The sequence below is a fragment of the Gopherus evgoodei genome, chromosome 3, assembly GCF_007399415.2.
Source record: "Gopherus evgoodei ecotype Sinaloan lineage chromosome 3, rGopEvg1_v1.p, whole genome shotgun sequence".
Lineage (NCBI taxonomy): Eukaryota > Metazoa > Chordata > Testudines > Testudinidae > Gopherus > Gopherus evgoodei.
The window spans coordinates 194,940,939-194,963,829 of record NC_044324.1 but is presented as its reverse complement, the minus strand read 5'-3'; the positions used below and the strand labels follow the sequence as shown (position 1 = coordinate 194,963,829).

Here is a 22,891-nt window from a genome sequence, read left to right as displayed (position 1 = left end):
AAGGAGGTGCTAAGCAAGGTACAGAGTGAAGCTGTTCTATTGTGCTCAATATCTTTTAGTTGTGAGCTGCATAGGTGTATCAGGGAGGAATAATGGTACCAGCTAGAAAGGAAGGGACATTTCAGTTAGAAAAATGGTAGAAATGGTTTCTAGGAGTCAGATTTTTAAATTATGAATTTTCTCACCACAGGCCATCTGTAGTGGTTGATTGAGGGCACCAAACAGTAATTCACACAATTGCAGGACCTATTGTTAACAATGCAGATATGGCAGATGGGATCAGTGGACACATAGCACAGTGATCTGTGACACCAATGTGCTCTTTCAGCAGGGAGAAGGCTTCTTTAGTTAGTGAAAGCTATTCTCTATTGCACTGAGGCAAAAGGATGTCTCCATTTGCACTAAGGAGCCAAACCACACAAGCCTGAAGGAGCTGAATGCACAGAGACAGTCTTGACATTTCTGTTTATATATATATATATATATATATATATATATATATATATATATATATATATATATATATATATATATATATATATATAAAAAATTTGTCTCCAGTAAAGATCTGATCCTGCACCCTTTGAGATCTATGGCAGAACTCCCATTGATTTTAATAGAAATAGGATCGGGTCCTAAGAAAGCAAATACTTTTCAGTCAATTCTTATTTTTCTCTGTTTGAATCCTTGGTTAAGAAAGCCATTCTTCTGTCTCTAGCTAGGTAGTTAACACAGGTTGCCATATGACATCCATCACTGTGGTATCCTCCTTAGTCAGCCTGCAGCATCAAAGGAAGCCTTGAAGAACATACTCATTGAATGAAATGCAGCCAAAGATGTACAGCTCATTCCTGTGAGGTACTGAGTACTCTCAACATCCACTATAGTCAATGGAAGTTAAGAGCAATCTACACCTCCCAAAATATACTCAGCACTTCACAGGACTGGACACAGAGACAGAAACTGAGAGAATCCAAACTGTTACTTGAAAAGAAAATGTAGCTGGTGTGCCTGGGAGCTGCAACTCTGAGGAACTATTAATTCTGCATCAGTGATTCAGGGGCATAAAGGGGTCTTGCAGAGATTGCAGTTTCTTGGAAAGCATATTTGAATTGGTGCTATATGGTTTTTAATGGGCATTGTTACAGTCTCACAGTCAGCTATTTAAAGCTATTATAGCGTGTGCATTAAAATCTATACATCGCTGCTGAAAATACACAACCCTATTGTTCCCCTAAAGCCCAAGCACAAAGCGGCCCCTCTTTGTACAACTCTCCCTTTTTTCTGGAACAGGGAGGGAGTCAGTTGCCTTCAAGAGATCATCCTGGGATTCCATAAAAGGCTGCCCATGTGGTCTGGTATTCATGCATAGAAAAAGACACATGGAGGGAAAGCACTAGTCCATTCAAACCACACTGGGAATTTGTGCCACAATTAATGCTACTCTTCACTAGCACCTCCACACTGTGGGAAAACCCCTCCAGCATGGGTAGCTACCTGTGTGGGATTCTCTGGTAACTTGTCTCAATTGGAGCTGTTCTGCCAAGGAGCCAGAGCAGTGTGGATAGCTCTGTAACTATGGCAGATTTCCAAGACCCTTTCCAAGTCTCCAGGGATCCATAGCGCTTGCAGACTGAACTGGCTTATTCTGCAAGGGGGAAAACCGCACACATCACAGAAAATTCTCTTAACAGAGAATGACCCCTCTCTTCCCACACTTTAGGTTTTTTTCACGGGAGAGAACCAAGAAATGGCTCCTGGAAGCACCCTTTACTACAATGAACCACCACTGTGCTTTACTACCCATCACATTTTGAGCTCCTACTCAGATCAGATAACCTCATTTTAAGAAGCCGTAAAGTACTTTCATCAGGCTCAAAGGTAAATATTTAGGATTATCTAAACAGAATGGTGACTGTGAACACAAAATCACCAGCTAAATGGACCAACTATAGAGCAGTCTGATCTTGAATTCACTAAGACTGGTTTTACACTGGTGTAACTCCACTGATTTGAAAGGAATTACTCCAGATTTTCACAGGAGGAGAATTAGGCCCTAATTTTTAAAAAATGCCCAATACTGTATTATTTTTATTTCTACCATAATTGATTGTCAAACCATCACAACAGCCTCTGGGTATGTTTAATATAATTAAAACCACATATCAAAGCTACCCATACAACTTAATAAAAACAATAAAAAAAACCCTAAAATTAAAAAACCCAACCACATTTGTACCTCCCCATATCAACACACATCACCAACTTGTAACTCAAGCCAAGAAAATACAAAACAAATTCACAACATACAATGTAACGGTTAACATGTCACATGCACTTGTTAGCAATGAAACCCTAGCAGCAAACAGAGCATTTAAAAATGTTTCACTACTGGGACTTTGTAAAAGGAAAAATGACCCAGACAGAGGCTTTTCTGGGGATAAATGGCCAGCTTAGTTAATGGGTTCAGCTTCGCCACAGACCATCAACCCCTCCCACCTGATTATTAATCACCAGGAGAAGCCTTTCACCTTACCACTTAAGTGAAAAGGAAACCTTAGAAAAATGTTTTGATTTTATAGCCTTACTAAAGGAGATCTAACAACTACATAAAAAAGAATAATAAAAATCAGCGCAGACTTTATTGACTTCTGTAAATACTTGTTTCAAAGTTGCTTAATGATTGGAAGATGGGAGAGTACACTCAGACCTGTTACATTCCCTGGACTTCTATACTCTGCTCTCTTTCATGAATACCTTCTCATCATGTAAGCTATGACGATATGGAGGAAGTATTAAAGTGCTGTAGTGTATATATTATATTAAGAGAGAGATAAATACTCTACCAGTTTCAGTTTTGGCATAAATGGCTGGCTTACAGTTTATTACAGATGCAAGCCTGCCTCAAATTGGTGAGAATGTACGTTTTTCAAAATAAACATGCATTGCTCATTAATAAGATTCAAACTATTCCATCTTCAGCTGACGTCTCTAACCATCTAAGTATTTTTGGTTCTCTTTGTTCCACGTAAGAAAGACAGTCTCTTTACACTCAGAGGAGACATTTCATAAATACTGAAAGAAAGCAGACTTTCTACAAAACAAAATCCCTTGCGATAGGAGTTTTCGCCATATGATTTCTGAAAATTGAGGGAAAATACGATAATCCCTTTTAAGCACTACAGATAACTGTAGAATGACTGTGAATGTACAAGAGCAGTCAGTAATTTTCAGTGCTTCTCCTATATTCCTATTCAATACAAAACTACAAAAAATGAAAATACAAGTTTCAGTTTGTAATGTCAGCCTGTAACTGATCATAATAAATCCTCTTCATATTGGTTTTACAAAATGACTTGGTTAAACAAAAGTGTTTAGTGTTGCCCTCAAATATGCAGCTCAACCATAAAAAGCCAGCTACTGAACTTATACATTAGCTATCTTAGAATTTTCCATAGTACCCATGATTATTGTATCTAAGAAGTACTTATAGTCTAACCAGACAACAATAAGCACAAGACAAGAGAACAATTTTTATTCCACAGAAGACTAAATCTGTTGAGCGTGCACAAAGCCTTTACCATCTCTGCACAGCAATTTCCATGAATTTACTGTAAAAGTATTTGCATATAGCTGTATGTTTTAATCTGTATTAATCACTAGCATATTCAAAATACAAAATGACATATTCCATTGTAAAACCCACTTTCCATGTTGATAGACCAGGTAATATTCTTCAACAGACTCAGCATTAATGATCATATTATGTTAATAATATTTACTGTTCTCTATGAAGATGAATGAAGTGGTTGTCTTTAAAACCAACTTTACATGCAATCATTCAGGATAAATTATAAATAGATTATATGTAATTTAATTACAGAGCTAAAATACATGGAAAATTAACAGAGCTGTTCATTTTAATATAAAACTTGTTAAATAGCAATGAGGGAAAAATAAACAAATAAATAAACCTTATAAAGGGAGCGACAATAAAATAAAGAGGTGGTTTAAAAGTGGACTATAATATGTTCAGGAAAATTAATTTATATGAGATCGTCTACACATTTTATAGCAGCACTTGTTCAAAATGCAATGGTATCCAAATTCTCTATTTTTATCATATAATGAGTTCATGCAGAATTACTGTATCACATTCTTCACCAGCAGAATCAGTATAATGGATTTTAGCTCACACTGTGATTATCTGCCACTTTTACTCCTCACATAAGGTTCCACCATGCAAACCAAGTATGAGGTCTGGGCTTTCTTCTCTGGGAATAAGCTGTTGTGCATTTAAACAATGCATTCTGGAAAGCAGGGGAGGACTGGCTAAATCACATGACAAGGTGCTCTGCTACAACTACAGGCTACAGTGACCATGTTGGGATGGGTTCAGTCACAGATACCCCCTTGGGACTGTCATCTGATGTGCTGAAGTTACCTCTGAGCCCATTTTCCACTGCCAGCTTGGGACGCCAGAACCCTGCCTTGTTGAGCCAGACATGCTAGCATGCTGCAACACAGACAGAGATCTGGTCCATGTCCCCAAAGCTGCAGACTTTAACCAAAACAGCTGAGCAAGTTACCTCTCCAGCACCCAGACACCCAGTTCCCAATGGGATCCAAACCCCAAATAGATCTGTTTTACTCTATATAAAGCTTATAGAGGGTAAATTCATAAATTGTTTGCCCTCTGTATCACAGATAGAGTGATATGCACAGCTGTTTGCTCCCCCAGGTATTAATCACTTACTCTGGGTTTGTTAATAAACAAAAGTGATTTTATTAAGTATAAAAAAGTGGCTTCAAGTAATAACAGATGGAACAAAGTAAGTTACCAAGCAAAATAAAACAAAACACGCAAGTCTAAGCCTAATATATTAAGAAACCGTTTAGAGGTAAATCTCACCCTCAGAGATGTCCCAATAAGCTTCTTTCACAAACTATACTCTTTCCTAGTCTGGGCCCAATCCTTTCCTCTAGTACAGTCCTTGTTAGTTCCAGCAGGCATCTTAGGTGGAAACTAGGAGTGTTCTCATGACTGGCCGCCCCCTTTGTTCTGTTCCACCCCCTTTTATAGCTTTGGCACAAGGCGGGAATCTTTTGTCTTTCTGGATCCCCACTCCTCCTTCTAAATGGAAAAGCACTAGGTTTACGATGGATTCCACCATTCTTCCTGGGCTGGCTTACATGAACACAGGAAGGCTTGCAAGTAAACAGAGCCCTTTACAACCAACTGTCCTAGTCAATGGGAGCCATCAAGATTCTAAACCACCATCAATGGCCCACACTTTGCATAATTACAATAGGGCCTAAGAGTTATATTTTACATTTCTAGCTTCAGATACAAGAATGATACATACATACAGATAGGATGAACACACTCAGTAGATTATAAGCTTTGTAATAATACCTTACAAGAGACCTTTTGCATAAAGCATATTCTAGTTACATTATATTCACACTCATAAGCATATTTCCATAAAACATTACAGAGTGCAAGGTCACACATGTCATCTTATGTTTTTGTACAAGATCTAACATAATGATGCCCTGATCCTGACTGGGGCCTCTGAGTGTTATTATAATAGAAATAATGGACAACAATAACAAGATTCCTCCCTTATTTTGTCAGACACCCAACTGCCTCATCTCTTCTCTACTGTAGTCCACAGAGCTGCTAACACAAGGAACCTACAGGCCTAAAAGACATTAGTTTCAGCAATTAGCTTAAGGCTTGAGGCCTATGAACTTTTACACAGATAAATGGCCCAATGGTCACCCCTAAGTTTTGGGGAACTGGGAAGAGAGCGTTTAAGGGGGGAGTTTGTACATAATAACACCAGGCAACTACAGGAATATGAACTAACACCAGCTTTTGGATATTTCAGGATAGGAACATCTGCAGATGTCTGACATAAGAGTGCCATGGTAACAAATTGACATATATGATAATCAGTTGAGATCATAATATGCTAACCTATATGAGAAGGGCACTCCAACATTTGTACAGTGAGGAAATACATATAAGGAAGAGGGAAGAAACTTTTACTGATATCCATTCAGCATAGTGATGTCAGAGTAACATATAAAAGTTGTATCTAACCCTGTATGCAGGAAGGGAGAGAGATGAAGCCTTAGGACATGCCAGGATGATGGCCACTGGTCATGGTTAAGATGGTGATGAGCACAAGTGCTGACTCTGTGAGTGCTCCAGGGGTGGAGAACCGTGGAAAAAAAATAGTGGGTGCTCAATACCCACCGGCAGACTCTTCCTCCCCCTCCTGTTCCCAGTGCCTCCTACCAGCGGTGGGCTCCATCAATCAGCTCCTCCTCCTCCCCCACCCAGCACCTCCCATCTGCTGAGGATCAGGTGTTCAGCAGTGTGCAGGAGGAGCTAGAGAAGGGGGAGGAGCAAGAGCAGGAAGACCTGGAGTAAAGGCGGGGCTGGGGGGACATCCCCAGATGCCGAGGAGTAGAAGGGGTGGGACTAGCCCTTTATGGCTGTTGGGATGCTGGTGGACTAGCAGCTGCCTGAGAGAGCCTGGCTGGGAAGGCAACTTCCGCACCGCACCCAGGCTTGGGTGCTGGGGACCTGAGATGAGTGAGACAGAGCCTCTCCTCCCTCCCTGGCACAATTCTGGCTCGCTGAGCTGCGATCCCTAGCAGCCCAGCTTGGATGGGGAGTGGAAGCTGCCTCCTCCCCAGCCAGGGTCTCTCAGGCAGCTGCTGGGCTGCAGAGCAGCAAATGGGAGGGGCTGGCGTTAGAAGTGACTCCCTCCTGCTCCCCACCTGGGCTCTCTCCCACTTAGGGAAAGTGGTGGAATGTGCCGGGGGGGAGAGCAGGTGCAGCGGGAGGACAGAGCATCCCCCTCCCCTGCAGATAATGTGGAGCAGGGAGAGTGAGGGCGTCCCAGGCTGAGCACAGGGGGAGGTTGGCTGGGGGACGCACATGCGAGTGGTCACATGAACTCCCCTTTAGATCATGCCCCCCCAGTAAGGGGAGGCACCAGTCCTCTATAGTGGGGAGGAGCTAGAATGCGGTGGGAAGAGGCAGGGCATGGGTGGGGTCTTGGGGAAGGGGTGGAATGTGGCAGAGCCTGGGATGGAGAGGGGGTGGAGCACCCCCTGGGAAATCAGAAAGTCAGCACCTGTGGTGATGAGGATAACAACTAATCTTTTAGATTATTCTGCAAGGGATGGTGAGAATATATGGCTGTTCAGATATACATTCTGTATTATTTCTATCTACCTTGGTGGGTTAGAGTGTTTGTGACTTTGACAAATGTATTAATAAAACTATTACAAATACTGAGAGTTCCTAAGTGGGAGTGTTGCAAATCTGTATGTTGGGGCTCCCAACTGAACAGTAATTTTAAAATTACTGTGCCTGATCTTGGGACAAGTACTTGTTAAACCTCAGAGTGATAACTAGGAATTCTTAAATAATCAATATAATTCATACACAATCCACAGATCAGGCAACACTACAGAAGACCCTTTGGAAAAATCCTATAGAATTTCATAGAATGAGATAAATTCTATAGGATGGTTCAAAACCTTATAAACAGGGTAACAGAGAATTATAACCATGCTATAGAACACTGCAGGATGATTTTTTAAAGTAGAATGGATATTATTCTCTGTTAAATTCTATAGCACTGTAGAGTGATAGCCATGTAATTTTAATAGCTTCATCCCCATTATATTCTATAGGACTTTAAACATCTTCTTCCTCCTTTCCCATTAGTATTGCATCCACCTAGATTAGCTGTTGGTCCTGTGTGGTACTGATGGGTGATACAGGGGTTTGGTGCAGGGGAATAGTGAGGGTTCTGCTGGGCTTCTCAGTTTTATAGTGTTTCACAGCATAGTTTATATCTCTGAAATGCTATTCCCCCATCATAGGATGTGAATAACCTTTATTGGAGTCAATGAGACTTCCAAGATAGTTAAACACATCCTCTGTGGAAGAATAGGCTCCTGTTGACTTGTGACAATTCAGGCCACCAATCCTTGAACTTGGAAAAAATACAAGCGCTCATAGGCCACTTGCTACTCAGAGTAGGCAGGATGCTTTCAGCTTCTCAAGCACCCTAGGCCACAATCCTTTTAAATCAGTCCATGCCTCCTGTCCAACAGGAGGAAAGAACTTACCAGAATTCCCCATTTTAAACAACTGTAACTTTCCAGAACATTGAAGAAATTCTCACCTTTCCTGACTGAACCTAACAAAGATTTCTGGTGGGTAAATATTTCTAGTGCTATGAGTGTCCCATTCCCTTCTCTCCTACCCTACCCCACACACATTAATATAGTTTCTCATAGGAATTTGGGCCTACATTTTCAAAGTTTGTGCCTAATGTTAGATGTCTAAATCTGCTGAAGTTGCTCACCTCCTTTGAAAATAGGCCACCGATATCTAGGGGTTAAATTTTCAGAAATGCCTAATTGACTTAGGAGCCGAAATCCCATTTCAAAAGTAATGTAGGAAATTAGGAGCCTAAACACTGTAGGACTCAAGCTTTTAAACATGGCATAGTTCTGGGGGGACTGGAGAGCACTGCCCCCCTCCAACTGAAAGTCTCGGGCAGCTGTGAAATTTGCCCACACATACACATAGCACCATTGGCATGACTGGAGCTGCTCCCCCAAATACAGAAGTCAAACTATGCCTGTGCTTTTAAATCACTCAGGCACTTCTGAAAAGTTTACCTTAGGCCTGGTATTTTAAAAAAAATAGAATGGCGTTTGGTTCCCATCTCCCATTGAAATAACTCCCTAGACTCCTTTGAAAACTCCAATTAAGGGGCCTAATAAGGGTTCAGGAGTCTAACTTTAGGTATCAAGGTCCTTGAATATCATAACAAGCATTCAATTCCACTTTAACTGTTAGCAATAGCAGAAGAAAAGGGGAGAAATGATGCCCTTAGCAGGTCAATGCACTGCCCATCCCTTTACCTGTCACCTCAGCTGCTCCTACACTAAGCATTTCTCTGAGTTCCTACCAAAGAGTGAAACTGGCACATATGGTCTGTAAGCAGGAAGGAGAAGCACAATCCTGGGAGAGAAGGAAGAAACAGAAGGGATTTGGGGGAGGGGGCAAATTGAACAAAAACATTCAGAAGAAAAGGAGGATGGAACGAACAAGAAGGGAAATGGTGTGGGTTGAGGAATAAAACCAATATAGAGTTGCTTCGTGACAGCTTCTTGAAGTTCTGGGACACACTTGGTCCTTCATTCCTTGTGTGTTCAACCCCTGGGGGAAGATATGACCAAGGGTGCTCTCTAAAGACCTCCCTATACCCCAGGCAATGGAGCAGTATCCACAGGGTCAAAAGGGAGGTTTTCTCTGACGCACAGGCTTTGGGGATGAATCAGAGACAAAAGGAGGCTCCCTAACATGGCTAACATGACACAAAGGCTAGGGGGAGGGAGTGTAAAAAAAACCAAGGTGATGTGGGGACAAGGGTAGACTGACTAGCAGTAAAAAACAAAGGCATTAGGTGAGAAGAGAAAAATCCAAAGAGCAGAAAGATAAATGAATGAAAAGTTGAGAGGAAAAAAAGAGAGAAAAGTGAACAGCCTAATTTCAGGGGATATTTTGGTTGAGGTTTTTGGCTTCCAATACAATAAGTTCACAAAAACTCTAATTTGTGCCCTGATCCAAAGAGTCTTTACATTGACTTCAGTAGGCTTTGGGTTATGCCTCAGTTGAAGAGTCAAAACCTACTTTATGGGGAATCAAAATCTTCTTGCATATCTCAGCAGTGGCAGATTAGCTACATGGCCCGTGCCAGGAGCCCCAGCCAATTGGAGGCTCCCTGGAAAAATGGCACCTGCTCCGCTCTGCCCCATGCTCCTGCCAGGGAGCGGGGTCAGGGTGCAGGAGTTTGCCCTGCTCCACCATCTTCCCCCACCCTCTCCTCAGCGCTTCTGTCTGGGAGCGGGGAAGCCCCTGTGCCCCGTCCCTGTTCCCTGGCAGGAGCACCAGGAAGGGGCAAGGGGACTGCAGGTGGAAGCAGTGGGCAGGTGCCCCCACTTGCTCTGGCCCAGAGCCCAAACCTTTACTCTGCCTCTGAACCTCAGCAGTGATCAACTACAACCTACTACTCTTTGTACACACTGCTTAAGTGTTTTCCTTTTTGAACCAAAACAAGAGTGTGTATATATGTGTTCCTCCTAAAATTGTTAAGTTCATCTCACCCACACAAATATGCACGCTTGAAATAATGAGGTTCAGATCTTAGCTGGATTCAGCATTGGTTTCAAAGGAGCTACATCATATATGCCAGAAATGGCCCTGATATTCCACCTGATACACAAAAATGAAATCAAATCTTTATACAACTGTGTGGCCCCAGACAACTAATGGGCAAACATTCTGCAGCGAGTTTTCAGGCTATAAGTATTCTTTAATGCTCTTCTTGGAGGTCTCACCACTATTCTTACAGAATACTTTAATAGGTTGGTATTTAAATTGGAAGCTTTAGGAGAGATGCATCTCCTGAAGCATTTAGTCACTTATGTTATGAACCAAGGCTTTTCCCCCAATTTACCAACTCGTTTTGTAAATGTATGAAAATTCTTTATGGCTTTATTTGTTAACAACTTGAGATCTTTCTAGCACCTGCAAGAGACATTTAGCATACCTCAAGGAGACTTTTTCCAGTTTCAACGAGCAAGACATATTTGATTTAAGTTGAATTGTAAGTGACTCCATCAGACATTATTTCTCTTTTCTTTTCCAAAGAAAGACACTTTCTTAATTAGGTTTAGTTCCAGTTATTATAAAACGTTCGGGAGGCCTGAAGAAATACTGCTTAGCAGTTTGAAAAACTAATTGGATCTTAGATGTGGGCAGACATCTGTCTTATTCTGGGTGTATACAACAGATCGTCATCATAAAAAAAGTGTCTATGGTAAACAGTGAAACATTAAAACTTCTGTTGACTGAACATTCTTTTTTAGATAATACAGGCTCTATCTATGGATAGCTCAAACACTTCTCAAACGTAATGATCCTGTTTTCGGGTGCTCTGAAAGATATTGACATAATACAGGGAAAACTCAGTTCTTTTATTGTGCTCAAGATTGATTTGACCCTTGAGTTACTACTTTGGGGACTGAGTTTTGTAACCATGTAGCCCCTTTCATGAAATAGTTCATTTATAGATTTCTCTCCTTTTGTAAACAGAGGCCATTTCGTACTTCTCTTCAATACAACTATGTATCCCACTATGGTTCTGTCTAAAATGGGCGGATTATGGGAAGTTTTTTCTTTCAGAATAATTATATACCCTCCCTTAATAGTACATTATATATCATTTTCCCAACATATTAAATGCACCATACATCCATTTGCCTGCAGCAGTGTTTTAGATTCTCCTTCATTGAATAATGTAATGCAACTGTCGGTTCCTGTCCTGTCTCAGTTTATTTCAGATCATATAACTTTAGACTGTATATGTTTCTCTCTTTATTATGTTACAGTTGCAATACATGAATCATCATAATTTTGATGTTTGCTCCACATATGTTCTGAGTGATAGGTCCAGTCTTCCTATAAAAACTCTTGAAACAAAAATGAGCAAGACAAAATATTACAAGATTGCAGAGTTCCTTACATTAGTCTGTACATAACTGTATTTGGATTTTTATGCTCTGCATCTTGATCTTCAAAAAGCACATTTATAAAGTAAACAGCAGTCATAAACTGCTGATGCTTGCGAGAGAAATGTCTGGAAAGGACCTGGTTATTTTTCAAATGTATGCATTATATATCCCACTCTCTCCACATGTTAATAAAAGAGACAAAGTGGGTGAGGCAATATCATTTATTGGACCAACTTCTGTTGGTAAAAGAGACAAGCCTTCAAGCTACACAGAGCTCTTCTTTAGGTCTTCCTCAGATATTGTCTCGAGTTTGTTTCTCTAAAATCCTGGGACCAACAAGGCTACAACAGTACAGCAAGCAAGATGTTAGTAAAGACAGACTCTGATATTATATGATTAAAATATGACCAAGTAGATAATTATTGCCACTACTGTTATATAATTGCAACAAATCTTGTATAAAGTATGACATGTAAGGTGTCAATGGAAAAGTTATGAGTTGCTGAATATAATTATACTATTTGTATGCATGCATCATTGGCATGTCTGAAGTTATGAATATAGACTTTATACCTGTATTTCAAATGTTTCCTCCTGCGTAACACCCACAAAGTAGTTTACATCCAATGTAGCCAGCAAATTGTGAATGGACCATTCAAGTTGATGGCCTGTCAGCAAACACAATGGGCCACCATGGAAGAAGCTTATCCCCACCTGGTGGACATTCCAGCCAGAATATGGGTAATGGTTCCAGCTATGATTCATTGAATGGCATGTATCCAGCTCATGTGACACCAGACTCCATCTTATGCTTGTACTTTCTCACTATCAGCACTAAAAGGAGACCCTCCACATGGCAGTAGGGTTGCAAGGCATCAAGTTTTCAACCGGAATGCCCGGTTTAAAAGAGACGATGCTAACCGGGCCATTTAAAGTCCGGTCGGCAGCACAGTGGGGCTAAGGCAGGCTTCCTGCCTGCCCTGGCTCCGTGCGGGTCCCAGAATTCGCCAGCATGTCCCTGCAGCCTCTAGATAGGAACCCTATCCCCCTTGCTCCAGCTCAGAGCCCCCTCCCACACGCTGAACTCCATTTCTGGCCCCACCCCAGAGTCCGACCCCCAGCCAGAGTCCTCACCCCATCCCACACCCAACCCCCCGCTCCAGCCCAGTGAAAATGAGTGAGTGAGGGTGGGTGAGAGCAAGTGACGGAGGGAGGGGGGATGGAGGGAGTGGGAGGTCGGGCCTCGGAGGAGGGACAGGGCAGGGACAGGGCCTCAGGTCAGGGCTAGGGCGTTCAGTTTTCTGTAATCAAACTTGGTAACTCTACGTGGCAGAGCTGTAACAGGCCCTAAAAGCATCTAATTTCACCTCTGATCTCTGGAGTACGGACTTATACTAATGGAAGAATTCTAACCAGTGGACTGAGGACCTTCCAATCTTTTGGAAGCAACCAAACACATGAGGCATCACTTTATTCCATCACTGCTTCAAGCCTGATAAAATAATTTTGCAATTATTGTATGTATTCAATTCCTTTAACCAATTTTAACTCTCATCTCTTTTTTTTCCTCTTATAAATAAACCTTTAGATATTAGACACTAAAAGATTGGCAACAGCATCATTATTGGGTAAGATCTGAGTTAAATATTACCGAGGGACAATCTGCACTTATTGATATATTTGCTTTCCACAACCAACTAACTCTCTGTATAACTTTTCATGAGTAATGTACCCAAATACTTGGATGCTAATATCAAAACTGTATTTTTACATTTATTCACCTAAATTTGGGTTATTGCAGATTATGTACTACATGTATCTTATGACTTTTAAACCAAACTTTGTATTTGTGGTTAATCTAAGCACTATACCAGATGTACAGACATTATTTCCTTAACCTGTATATTATGTAATTTTAACACTAGCTTTAAGAAAATGTTTAAATTTGAACTGGGTATGTGGCTGGTCCTTTGGGATCACACTTTGGTTGAGGAAATTGGTTTTAAATAATCACTCATCATTAAGTCGAGTGTCTGGGTGTTGAATCCAGGACTGGAATACCTAAAGATACTGCATTTCTTACTTATTTGACAGGATGGTGAGAAAGAAGATTACTTTTGTTGCTGGTCTGGTATATTTTATGGAAGATTAACCACCAGTTCAGGATGAGTCTGCCCCATTTCTGAGCAGTTTGTCCTTAATCTGGTATTCTCAGTTGTGACCCACTGAGGCACGGTGACACAGACTAATCCATTAATCCTTCATGAGCAAACCTGAGCTAGTTAAAGTTATTAATCCTGGAGACAGAGTTAAGTGAATGACTGTGTCAGCAGTAATAATCTCAGTACTGTGCAACATGCTAGCATACAAGGGAGCAGAGCTGGCCTGAGTCAAAAGAGACTCAACCTTAAGGACTTGTGGAGAAAGGGGCCACTTTGCATCAGACTGTAGTGAAGAGAAGACTATCAGTGGGAAAGGAAGGATGCAACTGATAAGGTTTCTGCTTACCTACCTAATTTATTTTCCTGTAAATTATTATCATCTGTTTTTGTCACAAAGCTTCTCCTGCTCCACAAGTGCAGTAGGGCTCTTTGGTGGCTTAGCCCACACATTAAAGTCTAGGATGGCTGCATTAAATCCAGGGCTTGCAAAGTGAAGAGGTGGAGGGAGAGAGGAGACAGCAGAAGTCTTTTTATGTACCTTCAATAACCCTCATTTCCCTCTTCCTGCCTGCAAGCAAATTCTCTTCATTCTTTGTGAAAGAGAAGGCTGGGACTGGGTTTCCTCCACATCCCACCCATACTCTCCCTCAATTGCTTACTTTGGGTTTTAGGACTAAGTGAGGTATTACCCCCCTCCAACTTCATCCTCCCACCCCCATCAGAAACTAATTAATTTCTGTAGATTCCTCAACTTCAGAAATACAGAAAAAGCTATTTTTAGCTTTAGCTACTTTCAATTACAAGTTTAAGAGAGGATCAAAGTAAAAGGGAAATGATCAGATTCTCCACTCTTAAAAATAATGAACACTTTGATTAATATGCACTAAGAAGAAAATGATTAATTAGTCAAGACATGTCTTTGCCAATCAAAGGCTCATCTCAGTTCTATCAATGGTAACGTGAGGAAAAACTACTGTACTAAAAAGTTAAGACTGTCCTGACAAGTAACGAATTAGCTAGACCAATCCTGCTAACATGACTTTTGCACTTAGTTTTCTAATTCCTTAAGAGGATTGTCTTTTCAGTTTGCAGATAAAAAGTAACCAATAGTCATTCAAAGCTACAATCCCAAATAAATGGGCATAAAGTATTTTATTATAGATAGAATATACAAACTATTTATTCAAAGGGGAACATTTAGCTCAGGGAAGAATGATTTCTCTGCAACCTAACTGTACACATTGCATGTATCCACCTCATTCATGGAGTTTGTTTTTCATATAGTAAAAGTTTCATATGCCAGCTACAAAGATTTTCTGGAAACTGGGAAAAAATTCCAATTATAAAACAATATGGGGACTATATTCAGATCTCATGTAAAGTCAGGAAAATCCAGAGTAACTCCAGCACAATTAATGGAAATACTCTGGATTTATCAAAGTGTCAATGAGATTGGACTGTGACTGTGACTTTAATCATATTTGATGAAAGACCCAGTTTTAGGATGTGTTTAGAATAAAAATAATCATGTATATTCATTTTCTTATCTTTGCATGTGGCAAAAGCAATTTTTCTATTCCTATCCAGTATAGATTAACAAACACACAATATATATACACACATACTATAGATATTCTTATTTATATGAACAAAGCATATCTTAGCAACAGAAAGATTTTGAGACTATCTGCATATATTTTTAGTAAAGCATTGAATATCACAGCAAATTGCTCTCTGATTGGAGAAGAAATGGGCACCAAGTATTGAATATGAACTTTTACCATCCATTATCATGCCAGTTTTCTTTTCATCATGAGGCTTTTGTTCCTGGCATTCATGTAGTCTCAGAAGATGAAGGTTGTTTTATGCATGCTTACATCAGTATTCAGTCATGATTAAGACTGTATGTTTTTTTATGGTCATGACTTCTGTGACAAAAAACATGATGGGGAGGGGGCGGGGAGAGGGAGAGTATCACAGAAATTCATGGTATTTGTAACTCATAGAACAAGACTTGGCACACAGATATATTCAGTAGAAAGACAACAAGAAGTCTGGCAGCACCTTAAAGACTAACAGATTTATTTGGGCATAAGCTTTCATGGGTAAAAAACCCACTTCTTCAGATGCATAGACTGAAAATTACAGATGCAGGCATTATTATACTGACACATGAAAAGAAGGGAGTTACCTCACAAGTGGAGAACCAGTGTTGACAGGGCCCATTCAATCAGAGTGGATGTAGTCCACTCCTAATAATTAATGAAGAGGTGTCAATTCCAGGAGAGGCAAAGCTGCTTTTGTAGTGAGCCAGCCACTCCCAGTCCCTATTCAAGCCCAAATTAATGGTGTTCAATTTGCAAAAGAATTTTAGTTCTGCAGTTTCTCTTTGAAGTCTGTTTCTGAAGTTTTTTTGTTCAAGTATGGCTACTTTTAAATCTGTTATAGAATGTCGAGGAAGACTGAAGTTCTCTTATTGGTTTTTATATGTTACCATTCCTGATGTCTGATTTGTGTCCATTTATCCTTTTATGTAGAGACTGTCTGGTCTGGCCAATGTACGTTCAGGGCCAATGGGCCTGTCAACATTGGTTCTACACTAGTGAGGTAACTCCCTTCTCTTTATGTGTCAGTAGAATAATGCCTGCATCTGTAATTTTCACTCTATGCATCTGAAGAAGTGGTGTTTTTAGCCACAAAAGCTTATGCCCAAATAAATCTGTTAGTCTTTAAGGTGCCACAGGACTCATTGTTGTTTCTGTGGATACAGACTAACATGGCTACCCCAATACTTGACATCAGTAGGAAGAAGCACACTCAAAGCATTTGTCTTTGTGTAATGCAAAGATTCTTACCACATCCTAGCAATGTGCAGTGTTACAAGGAAATCCATCAAGAATTATAATCTAGGTTAGAACAAAACACCCTCATATAGATCATAACAGGAACAGAAACATATATAACTTATCCCAATTAGCTGGAAGTCTTGACAGAACAGATTGCAATGTTGAATCCATTACTATGATGTAGAAAATATATGGTTTGTGGAGACTCCTAGTTGGATTAATCATGATTATAGAAACTCAAAAAAGTATTCTATCCTTATCTCCTGTGGACAGATCACTTTTCTGGACTATTACATAGAAACAAGATACCAAAACCTACAAAGACATCACTTGCAGTTATCTTTGGTCAAATCCAAATCCAGACAAGATTTCCTTTAACAGAGTGAATATCTAAGGAATAGTGTTAAATGTCTATGACAACAGAACTGGATAGTTAACACAGTTAGAAAAAAGTGACAAAGGTTCCGATGCTATCGCAATACTTTAATCACCTGAAGGAGCAGAGAGGAAGACAGGACCTTTGACAACCAGAGAGCAAGGCAACTGTACCACAAACAGAAGTAGCCCATGAGCAATAGCAATTCTTAGTGTCCCCTTTCACTTTGCCACCATTATATTATTTGCCATAAGTATAGTGTATTCCCAATGTAATTATATGATTCCTGCACATCGATTTAGCCCTATAAAATATGGGCCCCAAACCTATTTTATATATGAAATACTCATTGAAATCAATGAGAGTTTCATGCACAGACTACAGCAATCATGCCATAATGTAGACATCTTTCCTAAAAAGACCAGATATCAAACACCATTAAGGTTTATAATACTCATATTTTAGCTATCTCCTGCAACCTGCTATGGCTAGAAACAAAAGCCTTATGCTGTTGGAAAGCTGGGACTTTTCGTCTTACAAAATTGTAAGACATTCATTTCTCATATGGTTCCGGACCTTGAAGCTCTCACAAATCCCTCTGTCTAGCAGTATTTTGAAACTAGCCCAGGACTGAATTTTGCAAGCCTCAGACCTCAGAACAATGCACATGTAAATCCCAAAGCAAATAATACTTAATACTTGTACAATGAATTTCATTCTCAAAGCACTTTGTAACTCTATTAAGTACCAAGACAGGTATTTCCATTTGACAGATGTCAATTCCAAGGCAAGCAGGTTAAGTGGCTTGCCCAAGGTTCCAGAGGGAATGCACTAGAGCCAGGATTAGAATTCAGGAGTATAGCGGAGAAGGAAATGGTTTCACCATCATATGAGAATTTGAGTTTCTGAATTATTTTTTTTCTGTCCCAAACTAGGATGAAAAGTTGAAATCTTAAAATATTTTGCAAACTGAAAATCTGAAAAACATTTCAGATTAGGTCAACTGAAATGTTTTGTTTTGATAATTTCACAGCATTTCATTTCTGTTTCAAACAACTTTATTTTTTAAACTTTTTAAAACTATAAATTAACTTACATTTCAAAATAAAAAACTATTTCAACCTGAAAAAAGGAACTTTTGTTTCAAAAATGTCAAAACTGGACATTTTGACAATTTCGAATTTTTTTTAACAAATTTTTCAAAATGGTAAATTTGTCAAAACTGACCATTTCCAAACAGTTTTGACTTTGATAAATCAGCATTTTTCACTAAAAAACATTTAACCAAAACCATTAATGACCAGCTCTAGCAGTACCCCACTTCCAGTCCTCTGCACACACCAGGAGTCTCTTTGGGTCAGATTCTACTCCTAGATACACATATGCAATTCAATGGAATCTGATATCAATTGTAAACATCTGCACGAGTCAAGGACAGCATTTGGCCCTACAGGACAGATTCTAGTATCAGTTATATTCAGTGTAAATATAGAGTAACTACTGCAGATAGCTGAGATCAGAATCTGAACCATTGAATCTAAATCTTACTCTCTAAATCCGTCTGCACTTTGGCTGTTTTAACATTAAAGACACGCTGGCCAACCTCTGTAGTATTTCCATAAAAAAGCAGTGATATACTGTATCATTCACACTGTATCTCCACCCTAGGCTGGAGCTGGTGGATAGTATTTTGAATTGGAAGGGGAAGTAGAAATGGGTGGCAACCTGAGCAGCAGTGACCATGGGATGGTTGAGTTCAGGATCCTCACAAAAAGAAGAAAGGAGAGCAGCAGAATAAAGACCCTGGACTTTAGAAAAGCAGACTTTGACTCCCTCACAGAACTGATGGGCAGGATCCCTGGGAGGCTAATATGAGCGGGAAAGAAGTCCAGGAAAGCTGGCTGTATTTTAAAGAAGCCGTATTGAGGACACAGGAACAAACCATACTGATGTGCAGAAAGAAAAGCAAATATTGCTTGGCTTAACAGAGAAATATTCAGAGAGCTTAAACAAAAAAAAAAAGAAGCTTACAAGAAGTGGAAACTTGGACAGATGACTAGGGAGAAGTATAAAAATACTGCTCAAGCAATATGTAATCATATGTAATATGTAATCATATGTAATGTGTAAGCAGGAACAGGGCTGTCCTACAGGACAACTCCCCCCTCAGCCCCAGGCCCTGCCCCCACTCCATCCCTTCCCCAAACTCCTGCCCTGCCTCTTTTTGCCCCTGCTCCACCCCCGTCCGCACCCACATTCCACCCCTTCCCCCAAGCCTCCACCTCACCTCTTTCCGGCTTCCGCCCTGTCCCCTGAGCAATGCCAGAAGGTGGTGGGACATGGAGGAGCGAAGTGGAGCAGGGCGGGCTTGGGCCGGGTCGCTCACTACTGCTAATGCCAGGCCAACTGCTAACCATCCAGGCCACCCTAGACCCCATGTCCCAAAGCACGGGGCCCCCCCAAAGAGTGTGGCAGTTGTCCCAGTCCATCCTAGGGACAAGACAGCTCTGATCAGGAAGGCCAAAGAACAACTGGAGTCGCAGCAAGCAAGGGATGTGAAAGATAACAAGAAGGGTTTCTACAGGTATGTTAGCAATAAGAAGAAGGTCAGGGAAAGTGTGGACTCTTACTGAATGGAAGAGGCAACCTAGTGACAGACGATGTGGAAAAAGCTGAAGTAGTCAATGCTTTTTATGCCTCAGTCTTCACAGACAAGGTCAGCTCCCATACCGCTGCACTGGACCCCCCGCTACAGAAAGGATGTGAACAAATTGGAGAGGGTCCAGTGGAGGGCAACGAAAATGATTAGGCGGCTGCGGCACATGACTTATGAGAAGAGGCTGAGGGAACTGTGCTTATTTACTCTGCAGAAGAGAAGAGTGAGGGGGGATTTAATAGCAGCCTTCAATTACCTGAAGCTAGATTGTTCTCAGTGGTGGCAGATGACAGAACAAGGAGCAATGATCCCAAGTTGCAGTGTGGGAGGTCTAGGTTGGATATTAGGAAAAACTATTTCACTAGGAGGGTGGTGTAGCACTGGAATGGGTTACCTAGGGAGATTGTGGAATCTCCATCCTTAGAAGTTTTTAAGGCCCAGCTTGACAAAGCCCTGGCTGGGATGATTTAGTGGGGGTTGGTCCTGCTTTGAGCAGAGGATTGGACTAGATGACCTCTTGAGATCTCTTCCAACCCTAATCTTCTATGATTCTATATCTCAGAGACCACCAGCCTGAGGTCTGTGTAAGGTTCTATGTGAAAAGGCTTTTCCTAACCTCTTATTCACACTAATTATTGTAGAAAAGCAGTACAAATCAGAGAACAGCAACACAGAATCCAGTACATTTTTGCCAAAAATAACGTTTGCCTCACAACCAGATTTAGGAATCTCACACGACCTCAGATCAAGCAAGTTCTCTCAGCAAGGACTGAAATTACCATAAAGCAATGTGGCTGTCAGGAGAAAATCGGAGAAGTGTCAAAGAAAATAATTGATTCTAACCTCTAGTGCAATGACTAGTTTACTTTGCCATTTCACAAACTCAGCATATGCACCAAACCTGAAAAACCTTTAATTTGCTTGTTTATGTATCAAACACTCATCTGCACCTTGCATGAGGAGTATTATTTTTCCAAATGAAAAGTTTCTGATAACAAAATCCTTCAATTAATAACCTACACAATTTAAAATTGTTACTTCTTCCAGTACTTTTGTAAATGACAAATAAATAAATAAATAAATAAATAAATACAAAGTGTAATTATTTTGTTTTAGATGTATGAACTAGTACATGGGACAGGTAACTGCCAAGTAGTGTTACTATCAGACCCTGATACAGCAGGGCCAGTGGGCCACAGGAGAGTGATTATTTATTTATTTATTTATTTATTTATTTATTTATTTAAGAACTATTTGGATAACATGTATTTCAGCAAACAAATGGAAAGAATGTTACTGTAACTACATTTTGGTGATCAACTAATGAAGAAAATCCAGTTGTTTTGGACATATTCAGTCTCAAAACTACAGTGAGTTAGGATTTTTCATGTAAACTCCTAGCTTTTTCTTCTTCCTCCTCCTCCTCACAATCTCCTTCATTTGTTTTCTGTTCAAGTTCCTCTTTTGTGATCATTTCAAAATCATTTCCATTTCCACTACTATGCTGGGATTGGTCATGCTCATGCCTATCATTGTCTATGTCTAAATGCCGCTCTCCTCCAGAGTCTTCTGCTCCTGAGTTACCTGTTGCTTTGACTTTTCCATTCTCTTCTTTTTTCTCACTATCTGATTTCTCCTCACTGTCAGACTTCGGCTGCTTTCTTGACTCTGATTTATCCTCTTTCCTCGAGTCTGTTTTTGGTTCTCTGTATTCGTGTGTGTACAGGGGCCTGAAGGAGTCAATGAAACCCATGTCTGCTGTCAGATTTGGCAAAAAACAGAAGCGATGCCTTCCTCCAGTTATCAGCCAAATAATAAAGAAGAGGATGCAGCAGGAAACACCTACTTGTATCTCTGCAGGCCTAAGCGGGAAGATAGTTGCCGCTATAACCGCAATCACAAGAACAAGCCACATACACTTCATTTCAATCCAAAAAAATCCTTGATCTTCATGTGGCTCAAGTTTAAATTTTCTCTTAGTTTCCTTTTTCTTGGGTGTTCCTGAGCTTTCATCCTTCTTTCACTCTTCTTTCTCATCATCCTTTCTCTTTTCCTTCTCTTTCTCCTTCTTAGTCTTTTCACCTTTGCCACTTTCCTTCTTGCTCTTTTACTCATCCTCTCTCTGACTCTCAATCTTTCCTTTCTCTTTCTTTTTCTTTTTTTTTGTGTGTCCTTATCAGACTTCATTTTCATCACTTTCAATGCTCAGTGAAAGAACTGTTTCTTTAGGAGTCTGTTGCAATAGTCAACTATAGACTCTCAAATGTAAATAAGGTTTCTTCTCCCTTCTTCGCTTTTGCCCATTTAGAATCCAAAAGGCAGTCCACAGCTTTTGAGGCAATAAAATAATGAACTCTGTGGCCCATCATGTTGGTAGATTTTTGCTGGACAGATGAAACGTAGATGTTTTGCCACAGTTTTCTCCTCTTTGAACGGCTCACCAACTTCCTGGATCTGCTTCCTATGTCTCCTCCACTCCGCCATGTTGTCCCCAGCTGGTTTGCCGGTGACATGGGGATGGGGATGGGAGCCCCACAGGACAGTGATAGATGGCAGGTATATAAGCCCCAGTGTTACAAGTATGGGGAATTGGGGCACATAGCAGCCCAGTGCTCCAACAGAGAGGAGCCCAAGAAATGCAATCTGGGGGACCACGGGGAGCGATATAGCCTAACTGGCTTTGTGGGGGTCGTAACAACCCCACATAGGAACATGAGGCTGGTAAAAATGAATGGCATCGAGACCATAGTTTGGCGGATTCTGGGAGTGCTGTCATGCTGGTCTTGGGGAATTTAGTGTGGCAAGACCAACTGACCCAGGCCAAAAACACAGGAGTAACATGCATCCATGGCACCATACATTTCTACCCCATGATCCCAGGATGGATTGAGATCCAGGGGAACACTACCAAGATGACCGCAGGGGTGATTCCCAGACTCCCTATCTGGTTTTAATTGGTAGGCACTTCCCAGGGTTTGAGAACCTACTCCCCCCAATAGAGCTAGGGGAGAGTAGCAACCGCTGGGCTGAGCCCAATGCCCCCACGAATAGCCCCGCTCCAATTTTCACCAGACTTACCCCAGAATTACTTCATCCCCTGGGAAGCCCTGGAAATCTAGGCAGGATAAAAGGCTAGAAACCTGGATTTTGGCGGGGAACCACAAAGCTACCCTGGTTGGTAAGCAAACCTGTCCGGGAGGCCAGGAGACAACTCAGACCAGTGAGGACCAGG

At 40.8% G+C, this 22,891-nt stretch overlaps 1 protein-coding gene, 1 long non-coding RNA gene and 1 pseudogene across 2 annotated transcripts in view; 1 reads left to right on the top strand and 2 right to left on the bottom strand.

The window, feature by feature from the left end:
* The window catches only part of NRXN1 (neurexin 1), a 1,285,455-nt gene that overhangs the window by 407,344 nt on the left and 855,220 nt on the right, over positions 1-22,891 (bottom strand).
* LOC115649130 overlaps positions 4,430-22,891 on the top strand; it is a 22,426-nt gene continuing 3,964 nt past the window's right edge. The window contains exons 1-2 of the long non-coding RNA XR_003999768.1: positions 4,430-4,439; positions 13,934-13,942. This is a non-coding gene — a long non-coding RNA (uncharacterized LOC115649130). The remainder of the gene's footprint in view (positions 4,440-13,933; positions 13,943-22,891) is intronic.
* Positions 21,035-22,891, bottom strand: part of LOC115649129 — a 17,650-nt pseudogene continuing 15,793 nt past the window's right edge.